This window comes from Protopterus annectens, chromosome 1.part1, assembly GCF_019279795.1.
Source record: "Protopterus annectens isolate FY-2018-M chromosome 1.part1, PAN1.0, whole genome shotgun sequence".
In the NCBI taxonomy this organism is placed as follows: domain Eukaryota; kingdom Metazoa; phylum Chordata; order Ceratodontiformes; family Protopteridae; genus Protopterus; species Protopterus annectens.
Window position 1 is genome coordinate 383,780,873 of NC_056726.1, and position 10,702 is coordinate 383,791,574.

Sequence of the window (10,702 nt, forward strand, 5' to 3'; positions counted from 1 at the left end):
TACAACTAGATTTTCAGGCAGGTTTTTACTGTATGGCTCCAGGAGATTTACAGAAACCCTTGTTTGACAGAATGTTTAACCAGAGAGGTATTATACTGCTCATGCAAACGTGTTTCAACCTGTCAGTTCTTCCTTATTACTGATGCTTACATGAAATGTACTGATATACAAGTCCGAGCACACTGATTAGTCCACACATCAGCCAAATTTGGTGTATTGTACAGCAGTCTTTTAACTCTGTTATATGTACTGCATCTGAATTTTTGTTTTTTATGGAGCAGTGGTGCAGCGGATATGCTGTCGCCTCACAGCAAGAGGTTCTCTGGTTTGATTCTCAGCTGGGGTGCCTTCTGTGTGCAATATGCATGGCCTCCCTGCACTCATGTGGGTTTCCTCCGGGTGTTCCGGTTTACTCCCACATTACAAAGACATGCGTCTGGAGCATTTTTTCCCGGGCTTCCGCTGAAAATTGGCTCTGTTCCAAGTTGGACTTTCCCGGTAAATGAATGTTAAATAAATAAATAAAATTTATAGTTAAGCAGGCATGGCCATTTGTGTGGCTTTCTTATTTCCAGTAAGTTCAAGATATGTTCAGAAAAAGAAATGATTCTCATGCCATTGTCACTACTTCCAAAACAGAACATATAGACAAGTTATTTTTCTGGAAGAAAAAAATGAATAAAGGAGGTTTAAGTGATAACAACACACTATAGTATAGACTAGATGATTTGTATTTTATCCATTGCGGAAGGTGCTGTTAGTCCAAGTGACCACATTAAAATTCCCTACCACTGGTAAGTATCTGAATTACTAGCAGCCCTGCCTGGTGTACTGCTATTATGCAATGGCATTATTAAAATAATGACACCGTATGATTTATGTTTCATGTGTTCTCTATCTCACTGCACTGATACAAGTCAAAGGAGTTGGCTTTAAGATGTATCATGGTTGCCTTCAAAGCACCAATGTTTGTAGTACAATGTACATATTTAGTTTGAGTCACTTTAAGAGTGTCTGTCACAGTTAACATGTATGTTGCCATTAGAGGATTGATTTCTTGATTATTTATGGATTAAACAGATAAATGGCCAGTTTGCTAGTATTTTAATTTAAAAAATGAATTCTTTGAGTTGATCACAATCAATTTATTAAATGAACATAAAAACTGTGAGTAAAACAGCAAACAAATGGACTTCTCTACAGGTGGCTGAGGTGAAATTCCATCTTCCAAATATTCAGGATACCTTCTATACACCCAAACAATTAGTCAGCATGATATGAACAGAAGAAAAGTCAGGTTTGGATGCCAATCGTTTTAGAATTTTCATGCAAACAGAGAAAGGCTAAAGTCCTGACGAGGACAATGCCAAGAAAACATAAGGACCACACCCTGTTATAAAAACAAACATCAAAAATAAGGTGGAGGGAGAGAGGTAGTGGCTACTGCAGCAGTGATCATTCAAACATCTGCTGTTATGGTACATTTACTTACACAACTGTACTATGTTCATCATTTGATCACGGCTGCAGTAGACTTCACTATATTGGTAGATTACAATACCTTAAACTGAATAGGAGGGGGAAGGATGAGTGTCCAGGAGCCCTGGAGAATGATCCAAGCCAATAACATCCTAGATTTGGAGAAGGAATCTGGTTTATAGTATTTTGTAAAAGTATGCACAGGGAAATGAGTTAATGCTTCCATAATCCAACCCTTTCCAAAAAGCAACAGATGAAGTCAAGGCCCTGGTAGAATGACCCTTGTTCCTGTCTGGAATTGTTTTGTTGTGGCGAGACAAACATTTCGACTTAGTCTACCTTGTCACAGGTTGCACCTTTTTTACCTGCAGAAGAAATGAACAACTAATCAGACTTCCTGAAAGATTTTGTTCTGAAGGGTCAGCTCCCAGTGATTTCTCCTGTCTACCTGATGAATCTGGGCATCTTGGGGCAATGCAGCAATTGCCTCATGTACACAGACAACCTTCTCCTCCACCACACACACATAGAAACACAAAACACACATACACCTACATTCGCGGAGGCTCTCAATAAAAACCTGCACAAGCATCAGGGACATCCAAAGCATAAACGCAAGCAAACTCCACCCTCCAACACAACCCAAATGACACATAGCCCACAAACTCAGTGTGCCACTTAACCACAGCCCATAAGGCATAACAACGTACCCAACACTCTAGTCATAGGTGACTCTATAGTCAGGCACACTGATGTTCCACTCACTAGACTAAACAAGGAGAAAATTACTGTCAGCTGCCTGTCAGGTGCCAGGATCTGCCACATAACGCATGCACTCAGGTCACTCCACAATAAGTACAAATATGACACTGTCATTGTCCATGTTGGTGTGAATGACCTGAGACATGAAAAGAGACATGGAGGAGCTCTCTGATCTTGTATCCCAGGTAGGTATGACCCTAACCCTGAGTAGCATCCTGCCATCACCCAGAATTATACCACAGTACAAGGACAAAATGATTGACTTCAACAATTGGCTAAGCTTCTGGTGTCATTCTAAGGGGATCCAGTATTTGTCTGCCTGGGACGACATGATCGACAGTCCACGATGCTTTGCCAGAGATGGCCTGCACCTGTTGCCCTTAGGATTCCGGATACTGGCTAAGACTCTTGCCACCCCTATAGTGCCTTTTTTAAGCAAGGTTCAAATGGCAAATTCACCACCATAACCGGTACAAGCAAGCAAAATCTGAGGGTAATGCTACTCAATGCTAGAAGTCTAAACCTCAAAATGCACTCACTCGAGGCACTCCTTAAAATGGAGAACACTGACATCTGTGCAGTGACAGAGACCTGGTTCAAAGCTCCAGAGAGCACCCCTGCATTACCAGGCTTCAATTCATACCACACCTTTCGGCCACCTAACCCAGAAAGAAGCACTAAAGGCAGAGGCGTGTCCATATTCATTAAGGATATCCACACCTCCAGGCTAGTTGCACAGCATAATGCATCCGAGATTATCCAAGTGCAACTAACTCTGGGCAAGACCGCAATCCAAATTGTAGCTTGCTACAGACCCCCCACCATGCCCCAGGATTCACACTCCTCATTTCTTGATACACTGGAAAGCATTAGGGTACAATCCAACACCCTAATAATGGGTGATTTCAACTACCCCACCATTAACTGGGAAAACTACTCATGTACAAACTCTTTTGCTCAACGTTTTCTAGAATTCATAAATTCCAACGCCTTGGATCAACTTATTCACACCCCCACCAGGGGCAGCAATATCCTAGACCTGGTTCATCACCAACATGGGAAACCGGTGTTCCACACCAGAGGTCAATTCCTCGTTGGTCAGATCCGACCACAAGCTAATCAGCCTAGACATCCACATCCCACCCTCAGCCCCAATTAGGGAAACCATCGTAAAAAACTTCTCAAAAGCCAACTTCACACTTCTTAAGACAGAAGTGGCAAACTTCATGACACCCATGCAGACAAGACAATAGAGGTATGACTGCCAAATCCTACACAAATGCACTTTATAAGCACTTACATGAGTGCATGGATCATGCTATCCCTAATAGAACCAAGATGTTATCCTCCAAAAAAAGGAAGCCAATCTGGTGGTCCTCTGCCATAAACAAACTCTTCAACAGAAGAAAGAAACTGTTGCAAAAAAGAGTAAAATTCCATGACTGGAGGAACTCCCTGGTCAACCACAGTAAGAAGCTGAGATCCCTCATAAAATCCTCCAAAGCTAGTTACGAAAACAAAATTGCCACTGACTCTAAAGACAACCACAAAGCATTCTATAGCTATGTCAAGAATCTAAATGGGAACACTCAGATCTGCTCTGAGTTACAGCATAATGGCACTAAATATACAGAACCAACTGATATTGCCAACATCCTAGCAGACAGGTTCAGTGCTAACTTTACCCCCCTCTAACCCCCTAGAGGGCCCATCTCTATACCGGAAGAATGCAAAGTTCCTATAATCACGGCTGCACAGGTAAAAAACACACTCTCCAAAGCCAAGAACACAGCATCCATGGGACCTGACAATATCCCAGGCTGCGTTCTACACGAACCGCAGAATGAACTGGCACCCTACCTAAGTACCACGTTCAATCATAGCCTCACCTCAGGCTTTGTACCCACTGAATGGCGCACCGCGACAGTTATCCCACTCCACAAAGGGGGAGCCACGATGGACCCCGGGAACTACCACCCCATTAGCCTGACAAGCCTGGTCTGCAAGGCCATGGAACGTATCATCATGGAACTCATAAACAAAGACATTGGTAATCTCCAAACTCTGGACCCTACTCAGTTTGGATTTGTAAAAGGCAGATAATGTCTTCTAAACCTGATTGACTTCTTTGAAGCAGTCACCAAAGCTATAGATGATGGTAAAATGTTTCACACAGCTTATCTAGATCTCGCCAAGGCTTTCAACACCATCCCCCACTCTGGAATTATAGATAAGCTCACTAAACTAGGTATAAATCCCTATGTCATAAGATTGGTCGCCAACTGGCTCATGGACAGAACCCACACTGTGAAAGTAGTGGATTCCAAGTTCGACATCAGACCAGTGACAAGTGGAGTACCACAGGGTTCACTCCAGGGTCCTCTCCTGTTTGGTATCTACTTCTCTGAAGTGCAGGCCAACACAGAAGGTCTTTGGCTAACAAAGTTTGCAGATGACTGCAAACTAGGAGCCATAATTGAAACTCCTAACGATGTGGACAAACTACAAAAGGGCCTCACTGAGACAGATACCTGGTGTCAAAGCCATGGCCTGAAGCTCAATGCCAAAAAGTGTATTGTCATCCCCTTTGGTAAAAACTCTGTACCCATGAACTACCACATAGCTGGCAGTCTACTTAATGCCGAAAATGTGATGAGATCTTGGGACACAGGCGGACAGTAGTCTCTCCTTTGATAATCACATCGCCACAGTGGTCATGAAATCCTTCTACATGGCTCATCTCATCACAAAAGGATTCTCATCCAGAAATAAGAGGTCATTGTTCCCCTCTACTCATCACTCATTAGACCCATTATAGAGTACAACTCCCCTTTTGGTATGTACCTCACAAGACATCTACAACAACTGGAAAGACCACAGAAATACCTCACAAAGAGGATTACTGGCCTCAAACAGATGCCCTACGCAGACCGTCTCAAAAAACTACAGCTTTACTCCATCGCATATCGCCTACTCAGGGGCAATCTCTGCCTAACATACAAAGCTATGTCAAACCCAGAGCTGTTGGACATGCTCCACTTAAGGAAATCCCAATCCCTCCGAGCTACACGCTCTAGGGACCTTAACCTTGTCACCACAATAAACAGAACATGCTGGAGGGATAGATTCCTGTCCCAGAGACTTCCCATACTCTGGAACAGACTACCTATCTATGTCAAACAGAGCTCCTCATTAGCACTCTTCAAGAAAAATCTTGATGATTGGATGGGAAATGGGAAATTCACCCTGGGGATCACTTCTGTGGCTCTGCTCGACAGGGGCATAGGAAAATAATTTTCTTGGGTGGCGAAAGCCAGCGTACATTTTTTGGCTAGGCTTGTATGGGCCCTAGGGCCGATAGCCTAGTACCTACCTATGAACCTATGAAATATAGTACCTGTGTTGTCTGTGCACATCCAAGGTATAGAGTATCCTTTCTCCCTCATTTCTAGGTTCTGAAAAGAAGACAGGGAAATGGATAGCTTGGCTCAAAGTAAACTCCGATACCACTTTTTGTGGAAAATGAGACAAGGCTGACCCACCATAACAATTTACAAATGACATACTCTTCTTGCAGTAATCACTGCAATGAGCAACAATGTTTTCCTATTAAGGACTTCAAGTCAGCTTCATAAGCTGGATCAAAAGGTCCAAGAGTTAGATTTATGAACAGAAAATTAATATCCTAAGGAGCAGGAGCCACCTGTTTTCAAGGAGGCTTTGTGTGCAACACCACTTTCAAAAACATTTTGACATGAGTCTGCACTGAAAGAATGGGATCCATGGGCAGGCATGCTGAAATAGCTGACAAATGAACCTTGACTAAGGAGTAAGACAGGCTAGAGGATAGTATCTCACACAAATAATTTAGTGCCAGAGAAACACTAGTCCTAAATGTGTGTTGGTTCTTTTCTTGACACTAAATAGAAAACCTTTTCTAGTTACTAATATATGATTTTCTAATAGCAAGTTTTCTTGCTACTTTTAATACCTGTTGTACATCCTCAAAAAAAGTGACTAAAAGGTATTAAGATTCCATCATCTGGGCAGTCAGTTGCAGTTGTCTGGGGTCAGGATGTATTAATCACCTCTTGTCTTGTGTGAGTAGATTCGGTCTGTGAAGAAACTTATAGTAATTGTCCTTGCCATTTTCAAATGTAGGGAGAACCACTGTTGTCTGGACTAGAAGGGAGTCACCACAATGATCTTCGGAGAGTCCTCCTGAATCTTCAGCAAGACACTGGATATTATCAAAAAGGGTGGAAAAACATACAGAAACATTCCTGTTCTAGGAAAGGAAAAAACATCTGTCTTCCAGGCTTTCTTGCATGGAGTCCAGGAGAAGAATTTTGAAAAATGAGTGTAGTGAGTGGGGACAAAAAGATCTATCTGAGGTGTTTTACCCACAGCTGGTTCAATTCTTGGAAGACCCGCTGATTCAATTTCCATTCATGGGGCTTTGCCCTGGTTCTCCTCAGCTCATCTGCCACATAGTTTTGTTATGACTATACTTAAGATGTCTGTAGAGTGAGATTGTGTTGAAAAGCTATATCCCAGGCTACCCTAGCTAATCTGCACAGAAGATAAGATCTGGTTCCTCCTTGTTTGTTATGTACCACATCACTGTGATGTTGCCTCTAAATACTTGTAGAGGTGCTGGAGACCATAGATGAGCAAGAGAGCAGATAGCTTTTATAAGAACCAACATCTTGTCTATGTATTTCAGTGTGTCTTTTCTGTTCCAAAGACTCTGCCCTTTTATCCTTAAAGACACCTCTCCACAAACAAAGTTTGAGACATCTGTTATGGCTGACTGTGCTGGAGCTGGGAAGGAGAATGGGAGATCTGGATTCTGACAAATTTGGTGTCTCCACCATAAAATCTCCCTTTTCACATCCCCCAAAACCTGAATCCATCAGTGGAAGTAGATGTTGGAATCATAAAAAATTTCAGGTAGCATTATATTTTTTTCTTGGGATCTCTTGCAACAGGGATCATGAGAATAATAGAAGTCATGTGATCCAAAATCCTGAGAAATTCCCTGCTGAGACAATAGTCTGAGTGAAAATAAATGAGGAAGAGATCTATACACAGTACAGCTGTGCAAGTTGCATTCATCCATAACAATAGATCTGTGGATTCCTCACTGCTGCAGTAACCTTTAGGCTACTTGGGTTGTTTCCTTCCCCAAGAAACAACAACCAGCCAGTTTCTCAAACATCTGGTGCCCTCACACATCTTCACCTTGACTGCTGATTGGCTAGCTCCAAAGAGGGAAATCAGCAGTCAAGGTAAAGATTTCTGCAGGACTTTCTTGCCACTCAGACAGACAGAGAGAGAGAGAGAGAGAAGAGCCTAACCAATCCTGAATCTATTAATAACTATGAAATAATAATAACAATGAAATATATTATTTCTCGATTGTTCTCTGAAGGCAACTTCTGCAAACATTTTTTTGAATATTTGGTTGCCAAAACTGCATTCGGTGAATTAACATGAATCTATCTGTATAAAGAACATTCCACTCTGGGCTTCACTAACTTTGAATTAAGCATGTAGCTGAATGCTTCCTTGTCATGAGAGGTTACGTTCTTTCACAGTTCTGCTATGAATCGCTGGCTTCCATGAAGATGACAATCCAAACTACAAAACAATGATGCCTAAAACACAGACAGTTGAAAATTTTAGCTTTAATTGTTTTTCTGCAGGGCCAAGCCCCCATGCACCCCCAATGAGGGGGGCAAGCCCACCATACCTCCTGAAATTATATATACCAACTCAAAAAATGAGGAATCTCCCAAAAGAAGTGAATCATTGCCTGCATAACTCAATGAGTTACTTCAGAAAACAGCAATAGACATTGTGAATCTTGATGCTTCTTCCTGTGGGCAAATAAGGCTCAAAAAAGTTCACCTTAACCAGCTGTGGAAATTCTTTAACTAAAAAACTGAATGCATTAAGTAAATCTGAAATGATGTGTTGAACTTATTTTATTACTAGTACAAATAGTCTATTAGGTCCTGATGATTTTTATTGTTTAAACATGATTAGCTACTCTAGTGGCATAGAAGGATACAACCCTTACTACGGCCCAGCATACCTAGGTTTGATTAGCAGCACAGGTGACTGACACAGCTGTAGGGAAGGATGAGTGTGTTCATCCTGGGAGGGAGGGTGCTTGCTGGTGATACTTCCTATGGTGCTGTCCAAAGAAAGCATTTGCACTTAGCCATAACCAGCAAGCATGGGAGCAAGCAAAAGGAAAAGTGGGTAGGGCAAATAAAATGAAATTAAATTAAATTAAAATAAAAAAAGAACACCAGATGGAAGTCAATGTCTGAGTCTCCAGGATGCCCTTAAGATCCACAACCAACCCCAGCAACACCAGAGCAACTCCACTGGGGTAGAAGGGATGCAGTTACTCTTGGGCTGGTATAAAGGAGGTCACATGACTGACTAAACATCTTAAAATGTTACATATATTAATAAGGAAGCTATCTGATTTGGATTTAACTTTGGCAAATGTATTTATTTATTTTTTTACAGAGAACTGACTGGGAGAAGGATTTAAGTTTCATTATTAGTATGGCATATTCTAAAAGTCTCAAGTTTAAGCTTGATGAATAAAGTAACTTATGTGCAACAAAATTATTAACTTTGGAACAGTGTGACTGGTTTTATATAATTTCAGTAACAATGATAATTTCCTAAAAAATATATGAGCTTTAATCTCAAGGGTGTTATTCTTGTTCGACACTTTTATCCTTATCTTTTTCTTGACTCTTGTCTTTGGATTTTTCCTGCTTTTCTGGCTTGGGAAGAAAAAAATTGAAGATGTAGCCCATGTCTATGCAGAAAGGAGCCTCTTCAACACTAGCGTGTCCCTCCAGTTCTGTAGTGCTCTAGCTAGAAGGCAGTGCAATCCTGTCAATCAAAATCTGAATGGGCAGTGTACTTATAATGTTGGTCTGTGGATGGGTGCTTTTGTCCACACTCCGAACATTTTCTGAAGCCCAAACACTCAGCCATTCTAAAGTATGTGGAAAACCAACTTATAAAAATCCTGAATAAAAAAGTATGAAGACACGCACATACACGCTATCCTAACTATACTAAGCGTAATAGCTATAAAACTACATAACAGCCGTACCTAATGCAATCTCAGTCTATATAATATTACATATTTATAGAAAACTACTCTAAAAGAAGACAAGATTTCAATATGAATAGAAAAAACACACTCGGAAGGAGAAAGTCAAAGTTAATAGCAAAAAACCACGATGTTGGAGTGAGCTCCTCTGATATGTCCGATTACTCTAGGTGGCAAATAAGATCTGAGCTGCTAAGTCAGAGTAGAGGGACTTATTGATAGTTGGGGAGTCAGAGCTCTGGATCCAAAGAAGCTTCAGATTTGGTGCCGAGGTCAGATCCAGTCGGATCTGACAACCCACACATTTGAAACCGATTAAAGAAGATAACATTGGATGTAGATACTATTTTACACTGCAAATCTCTCTGACCTGTCTCACTGAGCAAAGTCTCCAATTCTGCATCTAGTTCACTTAAAACATTAACGAAACAGCACATTTTGCATCACAATACATTTACTGAACATTAACAGGTATAAAATAAAATGCATAACATTATCGACCGACTATAATCCTTAGTGTCTACCAGAAAAAAAATTAAGAACAAGGCAAAATATGAGAAAAAAAATGAGGACACATTGCAAAATCAGGGACACTTGAAAGCTATGGCTCACAGTCAGCAACCCCACCAAGGAGATTGTTTACATTACAACACACCAAGATGTGCAACTGTAAGCAGTCCCCCAGGTATAACGTGGGCCAACCTCTTATTTTTCAAGAAATGAATGTTCGTGTGAATCAAATTGTTCTTCAGAACATTATATTAAAAAAAAAAATGAGTAACATGAAATTGGGGAGGGGGGCTTACACCCCAGCACTCCCCAGAAGGACTGTAAGGCACTTAAAACTGGGTAAAGTAGGGGATGCAAGGAGGTGTCAGACCCCTTGCTGAAGGAGTGTGACTGCCTTTCTCTGGCATTACGTCCGTAATGACTGACATTATACTTTCAACTTTTTATACTTTAACCTGCTTAAACAAGGCCTGAATTACAAAAATAATTAAAATAAATTGTGCTAAACATTTAACTGACACCCCCGTCATGATGTCAGTAAAGCTTGCAGTGCCCATACCTGTATGAAGTACAATGGTGTTTCCTACTATAAACAAACACCCCCACCCCTTCCTTCCCACCATTATCATCAGCACAGTCATTTCTTTTCTTCCACTTCAACTGCACTGTTTCAATATGGAGCAAAAAACAAGAAACATCTACCTATCCAGGCTACCTTGTATACTTCAACACAACAAGCAAACTGACCACCGCAGCAACCATACTGCTCTACTTATTTAATTAATTACTGTCTTGTACTCT